The sequence below is a fragment of the Lithobates pipiens genome, unplaced genomic scaffold (genome assembly GCF_037356315.1).
Source record: "Lithobates pipiens isolate NorthernLeopardFrog02 unplaced genomic scaffold, aLitPip1_a1.2 Scaffold_3, whole genome shotgun sequence".
Lineage (NCBI taxonomy): Eukaryota > Metazoa > Chordata > Amphibia > Anura > Ranidae > Lithobates > Lithobates pipiens.
This window is the reverse complement of record NW_027507790.1, coordinates 190,844,067-190,857,469: the sequence shown is the minus strand read 5'-3', so window position 1 is coordinate 190,857,469 and position 13,403 is coordinate 190,844,067.

Here is a 13,403-nt window from a genome sequence, read left to right as displayed (position 1 = left end):
ATCCCAGAGGCAGCGGGGACCGTCCTTATTGCGCAGCGCGGCTCGCGCATGCGCAGTAGGGAACCGGGAAATGAAGCCGAAAGGCTCCATTTCCTGATTCCCATACCCAAGATGGCGGCGGCAGCACCCGAGAAACGATCTACAGATCGGCTTCGGGTGCCGACATCGCGGGCGCGCTGGACAGGTAAGTGTCACTATTTTAAAAGTCAGCAGCTGCAGTATTTGTAGCTGCTGGCTTTTAAAAAAAAAAAAAAAAACGCGGAGTCCCGGCGGACTCCTGCTTTAAAGCTCTGAACGCCAGTCAAAGCTCCCGTCACTAAATAAAATGGTTAGCTTATAGTCCTGTTTACACCTTGCTTTTGCTTTTCTTTGCTTCTGCTTCAAAAATTATACCCCATGTGCTTCAGTGGTTCTTCAAAGCCTCCATAGAAGTCTACGGCTAAGCTCGCTTGAAGCCCCAGCCGAAGCCTCATCAAAGCGCCACTGAAGCTCCACCAAAACCTCAATGAAGCACCAAGCATAGAAGTCTATGGCAAAGCTCACCTGAAGCTCCACCAAAGCCTCATTGAAGCACCAAGCAAAAGCAAGGTGTAAACAGGACTGTAAGCTAACCGTTTTATTTAGTGACAAGCACTTTGACTGGCATTCAGAGAGCATTTAGAGCTAATTTACACTTGCTTCGGCTCCACAAAGGATTCGGACAGGCTTTGTTAAAGCTCTCTTAATGCCAGCCAAAGCTCCCATCAATAAATAAAATGATTAGCTTACAGTCCTGTTTACACCTTGTGTTTGTTTTGCTTCAGCTTAGCTTCAAAAATTATATCCCATGTAGCTTCGGTGGTGCTTCAATGGGTGCTTCTATGAAGGCTTTGAAGACGCTTCAAAGCATCTTCAAAGCCTCCATAGAAGTCTATGGCAAAGCTGTAGACTTGATCCGTGCACCCAGCTCTGCCTGCATGCCGCTGAGGTCTGTGCAGCCACTGCATCTACTTCCACCTGTATAGGCTGCCTGCATGCAGCCCAGGGATGCCGTTAGAAATCACGGGGCCGGTACAGCCTACTTGGCAGGATTCCCCCTCCATTACAAAAAATAAATAACATTTAAATGATTTTTTATAAATTTCTTTTAACAATTTACATTTTTTCTTTTTTTTACAAACATTCATCCATTTGTGCACCCGCAGCAGCCAGCGGGCACACAGGGGAATCAGATGTGGGCAGCACAGGGAGGGGTATCGGTGCGCCGGGATGGGATGATAATTACAGAACAATGCACTGTGTCTGTGTCTCTCCCTTCAGCAGCTGAAAGTGCAGTTCCTAGTAGGGTGCTGTCACGTACCTAGTAGGCGAGCCCGGAATGCAGGAAGCGGCCCCTCGTAGCCCCTGGCTGAAGAACCCCTGGAGGTGGTAACAGAAGCTCAAAAGTTCAGGGGGCACAAGTGCCTGGCAGGTAGATGCTGGTCCGGATGGGCAGCAGGACACCAACAGCGAGTAGATGGAGCTGAAGGCAATAGGCTGGTGTAGGCAGGCACAAGTGGTAGACTGGCTGGCAGACGGACGTCAGCGGATACAGCAGTCACAGGATATCCAACAGGTAGGTAGAAACAGCAGAGTCGGGTACAGGCCGGGTCAGCAGGTAGCGGTCAACGTGGTACAAGAGGGATGAGGCAGAGGCGTAGTCAGACAAGCAGGAGGTCGTAGGCAGGCAGCAACGGATCAGGGTCAAGGTCAAAGCCGGGTAACAGGAACCAAGGTAACAGATACGGGTATAGGATAGCAGGATCTCCGAGCACGCTGTAGACTGGTCAGCACGGGTGGAAGGGAGCAAGTGCCTTAAGAAGACTGTAGGGCGCCAAACGGTCGCGCGACGAGTCAGCGTGCGCGAGTGGACGTGCGCCCGTTCGTGCCCCCACGTGCACGCGTGCGTTCGTTCAAGCCGACGCGAGTGCGTCCGATCGCTCTAGCGCGCGTTAACGGAGCACGATGGGTCTTTGACAACAAGCTTCTGTGGGTAAGTCTCTCGTGCGCAAACGAGACGCCAGGACGATCGTGACACTGCCCCCCCCCAAAGGGCAGCCTCCGGATGCCCAACCGAGCCATCTTACTCGGATGGGAGTTCTTAAAGGCACGGATGAGTCTTTTAGCGTGAATATTAGATTCTGGCTCCCAAGAATTCTCCTCCGGGCCGTACCCCTTCCACTTGACCAAAAATTGAGTCTGGTTTCGCCTTCTCCTGCAATCCAGTATGGATTCAATCTCAAATTCAATCTCTCCATTGACCATCACGGGTTCTGGGGGGCCGGTCATCCTGTCAACGAAGGGGTCCGGGACTGCGGGTTTGAGTAGTGACACGTGAAAGACTGGATGGATCCGGAAGGACTCTGGAAGCTTAAGTTCGAAAGCCACGTTATTCAGTTTCCTTTTGATCGGAAAGGGGCCCACAAATTTCGGACCCAACTTCTTAGAGGGGCAGGACAGTCTAAGGTTCAAGGTAGACAACCAGACCTGATCCCCAATCTTGAGATCCAGCTCCCCCCTCCTTTTCCTGTTGTGCTCTTGGGACTTGGTCAGGGTCTCTTGTAGAAGTTTGTTGTTTGATTCAAGGAAGTTAAGACGGTCCTGTACTGCTGGTACCGAACATTCAGGGAAGGTGCCAGGTAAGAATACTGGGTGGAAGCCGAAGTTCGCGTAGAAGGGGGACTGTTTGGTGGCAGAGTGGACCGTGTTGTTGTAGGCGAATTCGGCCATAGGCAGGAGAGAGACCCAGTCATCTTGGGAGAAGGAGGAGAAACAACGGAGGTACTGCTCCAGAGTCTGGTTCGTCCTCTCAGTCTGGCCGTTGGTCTGTGGGTGGTAGGCTGAGGACAGACAAAGATCGATCTTTAAGGCTCCGCAGAGCGCTCTCCAAAATCTCGAGGTGAACTGCACCCCCCTATCGGATGTGATGTTAACGGGAATGCCGTGGAGTCTTACGATTTCTTTGATAAAGGTGTTGGCTGTCTCTGTAGCTGAAGGAGTGCCCTTCATGGGCAGGAAGTGAGCCATTTTGGTAAGTCTATCGACTATAACGAAAATCGTAGAATAGTTCTCTGAAGGGGGAAGTTCAACGATGAAATCCATGGAGATCATCCTCCATGGTCTATCAGGAACAGGCAGCGGTTTTAGCAGACCCCAGGCTCTTGACTTGCTGCCTTTGCTCCGGGTGCAGATGACACAGGTTTCCACGTACCTCTTGCAGTCGTCCTTCATGCGAGGCCACCAGAATGTGCGTTGGAGTAGTTCCAGAGTCTTGAATACCCCAAAGTGGCCGGCCAGTGGGTGATCATGACAGGCGGCCAGAACTGGGGTCCGAACTTCTTGGGGAACAAAGATCTGGTTCTCATGCCACAGAAGGTCATTGCTGGAGGACAACGGGATACCGGGTGGAGGCGTTAGGCCTATGGAAGCCTGCTTAATTTGGGATACCACATCCCCCTGGAGCAGAAGGAAGTTCCCCGTAGAGAGGATAGTATCTGTGGATGGCGAGCTCTCCGATTGGTTGTACATGCGGGAGAGAGCATCTGGTTTGGTATTCTTGGATCCGGGACGGTAGGTGATGTGAAATGAAAATCTGGAGAAGAAGAGTGCCCACCTGGCTTGACGGGGCCTCAATCTCTTTGCGGTTTTAAGGTACTCCAAATTTTTGTGGTCCGTATAGACCAGGATCGGGTGGGTGGCTCCCTCCAGCAGATAGCGCCACTCTTCGAGTGCGGATTTTATTGCCAGTAACTCACGATCCCCGACGTCGTAGTTTCTCTCTGCCTCCGACAACTTGCGGGAAAAAAAAGCAACTGGGTGGAGTAAGGACTTGGCCCCCTGCCTCTGGGAGAGTATCGCTCCTACTGCAATCTCCGAAGCGTCGACCTCAAGGATGTATGGTAGAGCGGGATTGGGATGTTTCAGGACAGAAGCGGATATAAACAAATCTTTTAAGGTTTTGAAGGCCTCTTGTGCTTCGGGGGTCCAATGAAACTTCTGAGATTGCTTCGTTAGTCCGGTGATGGGAGCGATAATTGCAGAGAAACCCTTAATGAACTTGCGGTAGAAGTTCGCGAATCCCACAAATCGCTGAACTCCTTTTTTATCGGAAGGGGCAGGCCAGTCCTGAATTGCGGAGATCTTCTGGGGATCCATCTCAATTCCCCTTACCGAGATAATCAGGCCGAGGAACTGGATGCTCGGTTGTTCGAAAACACATTTCTCGGGCTTAGCGTATAGACCGTGAAGACGGAGACGGGTCAGGACCTTCTTAACGTGTACCCGGTGATCTGCTAGAGAGGGGGAGAAAATCAAAATGTCATCAAGGTAGACAATTACAAACAGGTCAAGGTAATCTCTAAAAATGTCATTGACAAAATGCTGGAACGTGGCAGGAGCGTTACACAGCCCGAACGGCATCACCAGGTATTCAAAGTGCCCGAAGCGGGTACGAAAGGCGGTCTTCCACTCGTCACCTTTCCTAATACGGACGAGGTTGTAAGCCCCCCGCAGATCCAGCTTAGAGAATATTTTAGCGGAACCTAGTCTCTGAAAAAGTTCGGGAACCAATGGCAGAGGGTAACGGTTCTTGATGGTGATTTTGTTCAACGCCCGATAGTCCACGCATGGGCGTAGAGAGTGGTCTTTTTTTTCCACAAAGAAAATCCCCGCACCAGCTGGGGAAGTAGAGGGTCGGATAAATCCCTTTTCAAGATTTTCGTCCAAGTAGGTTTTCAGAGTACTGAGTTCAGATTCAGACAGAGGAAAAATTCTTCCAAAGGGAATCTCTGCCCCCGGGAGTAGTTCGATAGGGCAGTCGTAGGGCCTATGAGGTGGTAGGGTTTCAGCCCCTTTTTTACTGAACACGTCTAGGAAGTCGTGGTATTCTCTAGGCACAGCTTGTCGGGTGTCATCATCTGCTTCCAAACAGAGGAGGGCCGGAGAGTCCCCGTTAATTGCTGGATAACAATGCTGGAGGCAGTAGTCCGAAGGGAATTCAATTTTTCCGGTGGCCCAGTTGATACGTGGATTATGTGCCTTCAACCAAGGCATGCCTAGAATGATGGGGAACAGAGGAGATTTGATGACGTCTAGGCACAGGAATTCTTGGTGAGTCCCGGCGATGACAGCAGAGAGGGGACTAGTCTCCTGAGTCACCGGTCCTGATTCTAGAGCGGACCCATCGGCCAGGTATACCGAGAGTCCCTTCTCTCTCGGTCTAAGGGGAATCTTGTTCTTCAGGGCAAAGGACACGTCCATAAAACCACTGCATGCCCCCGAATCAATAACTGCGTGGGTTGAAATAGTCCTTCCTGGGAGCTGCAAAAGAACAGGAACAGCCAGGTGAGAGGAGTTTTCAGACAGCACTGACGAAGGAACAGGTGGAACAAGAAGGCACTTACGTATCTTGGCTGGGCAGGAGCGAACAAAGTGCCCTGATTCTCCACAGTACATACAGAGGTTGTTGACCCGGCGTCGTTGGCGTTCCTCTGGGGTCAGTGATGGACGGAGTAGCCCTAACTGCATCGGTTCCGGGGGATCCAGCGTGGCTGTGGCAGGAACTGAAGGAGCTGGGTGGGCGGAGCTAGGCACCCGTGGCAACATCCAGACAGGGCGTGCAACTGTAGAAGAACGTTCTTGGCGGCGTTCCCTCAAGCGCCTATCAATTTGAACGGAAATGTCTATCAGGGCCTCCAGGGTTTCGGGAATGCCAACACGTGCCAACTCATCCTTCAAAGGCTCGGACAGGCCCATGCGGAACTGATATCGCAGGGCTGCGTTATTCCAGTCCGTGTCAGCGCTCCAACGATGGAACTCCGACACGTAGTCCTCCACAGGCCTGCGACCCTGCTGCAGAACGTGTAGGGCTGCTTCTGCAGTTGCAGCGAGTTGGGGGTCCTCATAGAGTCTAGACATTGCCATAAAAAAGGTGTCTAAGGTGTCTAAGGATGGGTCCTTGCGCTCCAGTAGGCGATGTGCCCAGGCTTGAGGTTCGTTCGTTAGGAGGGAGATAACGAACCCCACCTTGGTCGCCTCGAGGGAGAAGGTCCTCGGTTGCAGGGCGAAGTAGAGCTCACAAGAGTTACGGAAGGCTCTAAACTTGTTCCGGTCACCCGTGAACCGCTCTGGGGTTGGTACTCTGGGTTCAGGTGGCATCATCACCACTGAAGGCGGGGCGTGGCCCCCTGGAGCAACGGGCGGAGAAGCAGATAGTGCTTGGACTTGCTCTTCCAGTCTGCCGTAGCCTTCCTGTAGGCTCTTTACTGCCTGGGTAAGACCGGCCAAATGGCGGCAAAGCTCGTCCATGGGGGAGGCTCCCTGCGCAGGCTCGGACATGGCTGACCAGTACTGTCACGTACCTAGTAGGCGAGCCCGGAATGCAGGAAGCGGCCCCTCGTAGCCCCTGGCTGAAGAACCCCTGGAGGTGGTAACAGAAGCTCAAAAGTTCAGGGGGCACAAGTGCCTGGCAGGTAGATGCTGGTCCGGATGGGCAGCAGGACACCAACAGCGAGTAGATGGAGCTGAAGGCAATAGGCTGGTGTAGGCAGGCACAAGTGGTAGACTGGCTGGCAGACGGACGTCAGCGGATACAGCAGTCACAGGATATCCAACAGGTAGGTAGAAACAGCAGAGTCGGGTACAGGCCGGGTCAGCAGGTAGCGGTCAACGTGGTACAAGAGGGATGAGGCAGAGGCGTAGTCAGACAAGCAGGAGGTCGTAGGCAGGCAGCAACGGATCAGGGTCAAGGTCAAAGCCGGGTAACAGGAACCAAGGTAACAGATACGGGTATAGGATAGCAGGATCTCCGAGCACGCTGTAGACTGGTCAGCACGGGTGGAAGGGAGCAAGTGCCTTAAGAAGACTGTAGGGCGCCAAACGGTCGCGCGACGAGTCAGCGTGCGCGAGTGGACGTGCGCCCGTTCGTGCCCCCACGTGCACGCGTGCGTTCGTTCAAGCCGACGCGAGTGCGTCCGATCGCTCTAGCGCGCGTTAACGGAGCATGACGGGTCTTTGACAACAAGCTTCTGTGGGTAAGTCTCTCGTGCACAAATGAGACGCCAGGACGATCGTGACAGGTGCAGGGAAATTTTCCCTACATTTTGTGAGGCATGCCAGCCCATTCATGTAATTTGATGAGGTGGAGAGGTGGGGTGGTGATGGTATGAAAGCTTTGATGTAGGTATTTTCATGTTTTCTTCAGAATAGCACAAATGAACACTAGTGCTGCTCTTTTTTATACACCACACTGCAGTCTAGTAGAAGCACCGATGTAGCACCCTCCTAATTTAAAGTAGGCTGCTAGATACATTTTAGTTTTGCTCCCCTGTAATCAGTGAAGGAGGGGTTGATTATTTAGGGCTGCTCAGTGTTTCACAGGCTGCTGCTCTGTTTTTCCCCTCTGTCTTCTAGTGGATTCTAGAAGTTTAGTGGGAAGAAGAACAGAGCAGGCATCCTGAATATTTATGGACCTCCCGCCAATCCCTAGAGAGGTGTGCCCAGAAGGTGGCGAGAAAGCCAACAAATAGTGGGGCCTGCGCAGCACAGGCAGTGTTCCTGGTTCGACCCCTGTGAGGTGGCTTTGGCTCTCTGGTGCAAGAGCCTAGAGGCAGCTGTGAGGAAGACACTGAGGTCTCAGCTAGGCTTGTGGGGGGGCTTATTTGCAGATCCGTGTCCAAGGGTCAAGTTGGGTCTGGAGAAGCTCACTAGAGAGAACCAGGAGAAAGTTTGTGGGTAAGAAGAGTCCAGTTGTTCTTTGGTAGTGTGAGTCTACATCTCTCTGACCAGGTGGATATAGGCAGAAGGCAACCAAAGATCCTGTGCCTGAGTGAGTAGATGATCCCCAGTGCTGAAGGAAAGTGACTGGGTGTATCTTTTAAAGCGGAAGTAAAGCCCACTTGGTGATTTTTACCTACAGGTAAGGCTATAATAAAGCTGTAGGTAAAATGAACCTGTGGGTACAATGAATATCTCCTAAACAGTGCACCATTTAGGTGATATTCACCCTGGATGCAGCCAGTTATGTCATCGTTGCATGCGCTCTGAAAGTCCAACATACCTTGACGGACCTTCAGAGCTTTGTGCCGGAACTGAGGACTTCCTCACACATGCGCGGGAGTGACATCATTGTGGCTCCATCAAATTCCATAGCCGGAGTGTGTGAACCTGGAAGAAAGGCCGGGGGAAGATGTCAGCTTTCTCAGCGGTGGCAGCACAGCGCTGGAGGGCTTAGTTCCAAGATAAATATTTCATAATGTGCTAGCATGTGATGCATACTAGATCATTATGCTTGTGTTTTAGTTTTAAACAGCCACAGTTTACTACCGCTTTTACTCAGGAAGGAGTGCAGGTCACCAACAGCACAGAGATCCTGTGGGCCATTCAGCAGAAATTGAGGAGTCCTCAAGTTATTCCATTTCTACAGTTTTCGAGGTGTCCCATGCTCCCTCTCCCTATTCCAGTTTATCGTTCCCAATAGAAACCCTAAAATGAAACCCTAGAGTGTTTTCTGGGCCAGTGGAAGAAGAAAATGCTGTGTGCCTGGCTGTGTGTGCTCTAAGTAGGGAAATAAGATTGTATTCACCTGCGGCTCCTGGGGGGGTATATCGCTTATACATAATAGTAAAAATTATATTAAAACTGTAAGTCCTGATTTAGCTACCAGCTGCTATGTGGTCAGAATCTGAATGACTTCCTTGGGTTCCACCAGCTGTATCTATAAAGGGGAATACAAGTCCTAGCATACTGGTTACCTTACTTGAAGCTATCTCAGCTTTCCATTTCTAAGAAAGAAAAATGACAGATTAGCAGCCTCTACCATTTCTAATCATGAACTGTTCTCTGCCTGCTATTCCTCTCCTGAACTGGAAACATGAACGAGCCGTGTGTTCAGAAGCGAATCGCAGCCAATCAGAGCCCGACTATGAAAACGTTGGGGAATGCAAGAACCAGTGAGGTGCGTGGCTTATGCACTTTGTCCACAGGCTGTCGGGAGAGGGCAGCGGTTCGGGCTCACCATGCAGCACGCATAACAATAACTATGAGAGGGTGGGGAGTGTGTACACATGTTCCAGGGAAAGAGTTCCTGACCATTTCCTCCTTGCTACAACATGATTGAGTAATGTCTGGGATACTTTTTTCCTCTTTCAATATGGTTTTTAACCACTTGCTTACTGGGCACTTATACCCCCCTCTTGTCCAGACCAATTTTCAGCTTTCAGCACTGTAGCAATTTGAATGACAATTGCGCGGTCATACAGAACTGTGCCCAAATGACATTTTTAGCATTTTTTTTCCCACACATAGAGCTTTCTTTTGGTGGTATTTGATCACCTCTGCGGTTTTAATTTTTTGTTCAAAATTTTTTAAAAGACAGATTTAAAAAAAAAAGATATTTTTTAATATTTTTTTATAAAATTTTGCAAACAGGTAATTTTTCTCCTTCATTGATGTAGGCTGAATGAGGCTGCACTGATGGGCACCGATGGGCTGCATTGATGGGCACCAATAAGGTGGCACTGGTGGGCACTGAGAGGTGGCACTGATGGGTGGCACTGAAGGGCATTGATAGGTGGCACTGGTGGGCACTGAGAAGTGGCACTGATAGCTGGCAGTGATGGGCACTGATCAGTACTGGTAGGTTACACTGATAGGCAGCACTGCTAGGTGGCACTGATTGGCACCACTGTTGGGCATTGATAGGTGGCACTTGTGGGCATTGACAGGTGGCACTCATGGGCATTGATATGTGGCACTGGCAGGTGGCAATGGCAGGTGGCACTGGCAGGGGCTACTGATTGGTACAGATGAGGCAGATGTGCCTCCTTCCTCTCCAGGACTGATGTCCCTTGCACATAAGCCGGTGATCAGCGTAAGGAGAAAAAAAAATGATTACCGAACTTTTGTTTACACACGTGATCAGCTGTCATTGGCTGACAGCTGATCACATGGTAAGGGGCCGGGACTTGGATCTGTGATCACCTGAGTCTCTGTGACTCAGTGATCACATTGCGTGCCCTGCAGGGGGCATGCAGGGAGCGTACAAAGGGGAGGCCGTCGTATGACAGCCTCCTGGAAATTCAGGTCGCCAAGTGGTTAAAGGATTTTTAAACATACTGAACAGCATGCACAATTTCAGTCAAAGAAGGTACATACACATAAATAAACACATAAGACATTGATAATCTGGGGCCGAAAAAGCCCCCCGTGCAAAAAATATAAATTTCATTTTATTACTGCATGTTTCAAAAGCTTATGGCAAAAAAAAAAAAAACGATCTTCAACAGACTCAGCATACCTCTTATAAAATACATTGGAGAATTTAATCTCCAAAATGTGGTAATTTTGTCTGTGTTTTTCCTGTCCTGGCACTTCAGGGTCTCAAGTGTGATAGGTAGTCAGGAAATCAAGTGCATTATTTTTGCCCCTTGAAAGCCTGAAGGTGCTCCTTGGATTGTGGGCCCTTCTATGCATTCAGGCAGCAAAAAGGCTCAGACATATGGTATCACCATGCTCAAGAGGAATAGAAGAATATGTTTTGGGGTGTAAGTCAAGTATGCCAATGCCGTGTGTGAGAAATAACTTGTTATAACGATAGCTTTGTGAAATAAAATCAAATTTTATTTACTTTTCACTCTGTTTTCGGGGACCTGTGCTCTCAGCTCTCCTCCTTGAACACACAGGGCCCCCAAACACTGATACCACTTGGTACAGCACACAGCCCCCCCCCCCCCGAAAATATCACTGACTAGACTGACACTGACTGACTGCAGTCCCGACTCCCGAGTCTCTCTCTCTGTCTCACATCAGCCGATCAGCAGCACTGAGAGAGACTCTGTGTTAGTGTAATAATTATGCCACGCTGGAGGCCTGGGCCAAGAGGAGGTGGGTAGAGCTATGACGCTAGCTTGTCCTCTGTGTTCCTGCCCTGCACTGGTTGCTAGCACTTGGGCCACCTGGCGTCTAGCAACCAGTGACATCAGTGAGTCACGTCTGAGCCGCTGCTCATGAGGAGAGTGCCAGCATTCTTCCTTCTCTGCCCCTGAGTGAGAGTGTTGGCACCTCCTCCCTCCATCTTCTCCACAATGTAGAGCAGTGTGAACACAGGAAGAAGAAATCATCTAATGTTGCCTGAGGCTGCGGACAGTGCAAATACCGGATCCATCTCCATTGTTTCTGCATGGGAGCCCCTCTCCTCACCAGAGCACCAAAATATTTTACTAAAAGTGAGTAAAAGAATGAATAAATGTCATGTGCAAATCGCAAAATAAATGTGTGCCATTATGTATGAAAAAAATGCCCAGAAAGTTTTATCCCCCTCATGACCAGGCTGTTTTTAGCGATACTGCGCTGCATTACATTAACTGATTGACAATGCGCAGTCGTGCGATGCTGTACCCAAGTAAAATTGATGTCCTTTTTTTCCCCACAAATAGAGATTTCATTTGGTGCTATTTGATCACCTCTGCCGTTTTTATTTTTTGCGATATAAACAAAAAAAAAGCGACAATTTAAAAAAAAAGCAATATTTTTTACTTTTTGCTATAAAAACATTTCTTCATCAGTTTAGGCCAATATTTATTCTGCTACATATTTTTGGTAAAAAAATAAAAATTCTCAATAAGCGTGTATTGATTGGTTTGCAAGTTATAGCATCTACAAAATAGGAGATAGATTTATGGTATTTTTATTTATTTATTTTTTACTAGTAATGGCGGCAATCAGTGATTTTTAGCAGGACTGCAACATTGCAGCGAACAGATCGGACACCTAATGCCGCGTACACACGATCAAACTATCCGGGGGAAAAGTCCGGCGGACTCAAGTCCGCCAGACAATCCGCCCGTGTGTGGGCTCCGGTGGACTTTTTTTTACCCAAAAGTCCAGCGGACTTAGAAAGTAGTTTTGACTCAAAATTTGTCCGCTGGACTCGCAGTCCGATGGACAATACGGCCGTGTGTGTGCTAGTCCGCCGTACTTTTGAAATGAATGGACTTTTCCCACACGGAGAAAAGTCTGTTCATTTTGAACACGGCTCCAGGTAGCCGGGACTAGCGAAGGAAGTCAATGTCGCCGCCCTCGGCGGCGAGATTGACGCGTTGCTGGCCCCGTCACCGGGGAGGCGAGATTGACATGCCACTGGCCCCGTCACCTGGTATGGACTTAAAGGGGAATTCCTACGGCAAAAAAAGCGTGGGGGTCCCCCCCTAGGTCCATATCAGACCCTTATCCCAGCACGCTACCCGGCCGATCAGGAAAGGGGGTGGGGACGAGCGAGCACCCCCCCCTCCTGAGCCGTACCAGGCCGTGTGCCCTCAACATGGAGGAGTGTTTTGAGGATCCCTATGTTAATGAGGATAAGGGCCTCTTTACGACAACCCTGGCCGTTGGTTTCGGGGTCTGCGGGCGGGGGCTCATCAGAATCTGGGAGCCCCCTTTAATAAGGGGACCCCGGATACCGGCCCCCCACCATATGTGAATGAGTATGGGGTACAATATACCCCTACCCATTCACCTGTGAAAAAAATGTAAATAAAAGACAACACACAAGGGTTAAAAATAATTTATTGCACAGCTCCGATGGTCTTCTTCCGTCTTGGGCGGTCTGATGTTTACCTGGGGGACCCCCACGCCGATTTTGTTTGGCGTTGGGGTTCCCCTTTAAGTCCATACCAGGTGGCGGGGTCAGCGACGTCTCCTTCGCGGGCCCCCGCCTACCTGGAGACGCACTCGAAATGAGCGGACTTTTCTCCGTGTGTGTGGGCGAATCTGTTCATTTCAAAAGTACAGCGGATAGTACGGCGGACTTAGTACGCCGTATTAGTCCGCTGAAAAAGTGCCGTGTGTGGACAAGTAGCCCGTTCGGAAAGTCGGACGGACATTCCAGCGGGAAGTCCGCCAGACTAAGTCCGCCGGATAGTCGGTTACGTGTGTACGCGGCATAAGCAACACTTTATTTTCTGGCAGTGCCCCTCCCGAGACTAGACTCTGGAGCTGCCCCTGATACAGCCCCATCCAAAGAAAGGAAGGGTCTATAATTTTTTTATCATAGGTGTATTTTAAATGATAGAGACCCAATATCAACCAAAAATCAAGAAAAAACATGATGCAAATTATATAAATTGAGTTGCAGTTCAGTGAGTAAAATAAGTATTTGATCCCCTACCAACCTACAGTAATTATGGCTCCCACAGACTGGCTACAGTATGTGCTCATGTGGTGGTACACAGATTAGTCCTGTCAATTTAAGAAGGTGCTCCTAGCGACAACTTCTTATGTGTATAAAAGACAACTGTCCACGGAATCTCTTTCTTCCATTCAAACCCACCATCATGGGCAAGACCAAAGGACATCAGGGACACTATTGTAGACCTGCACAAGGCTGGAAT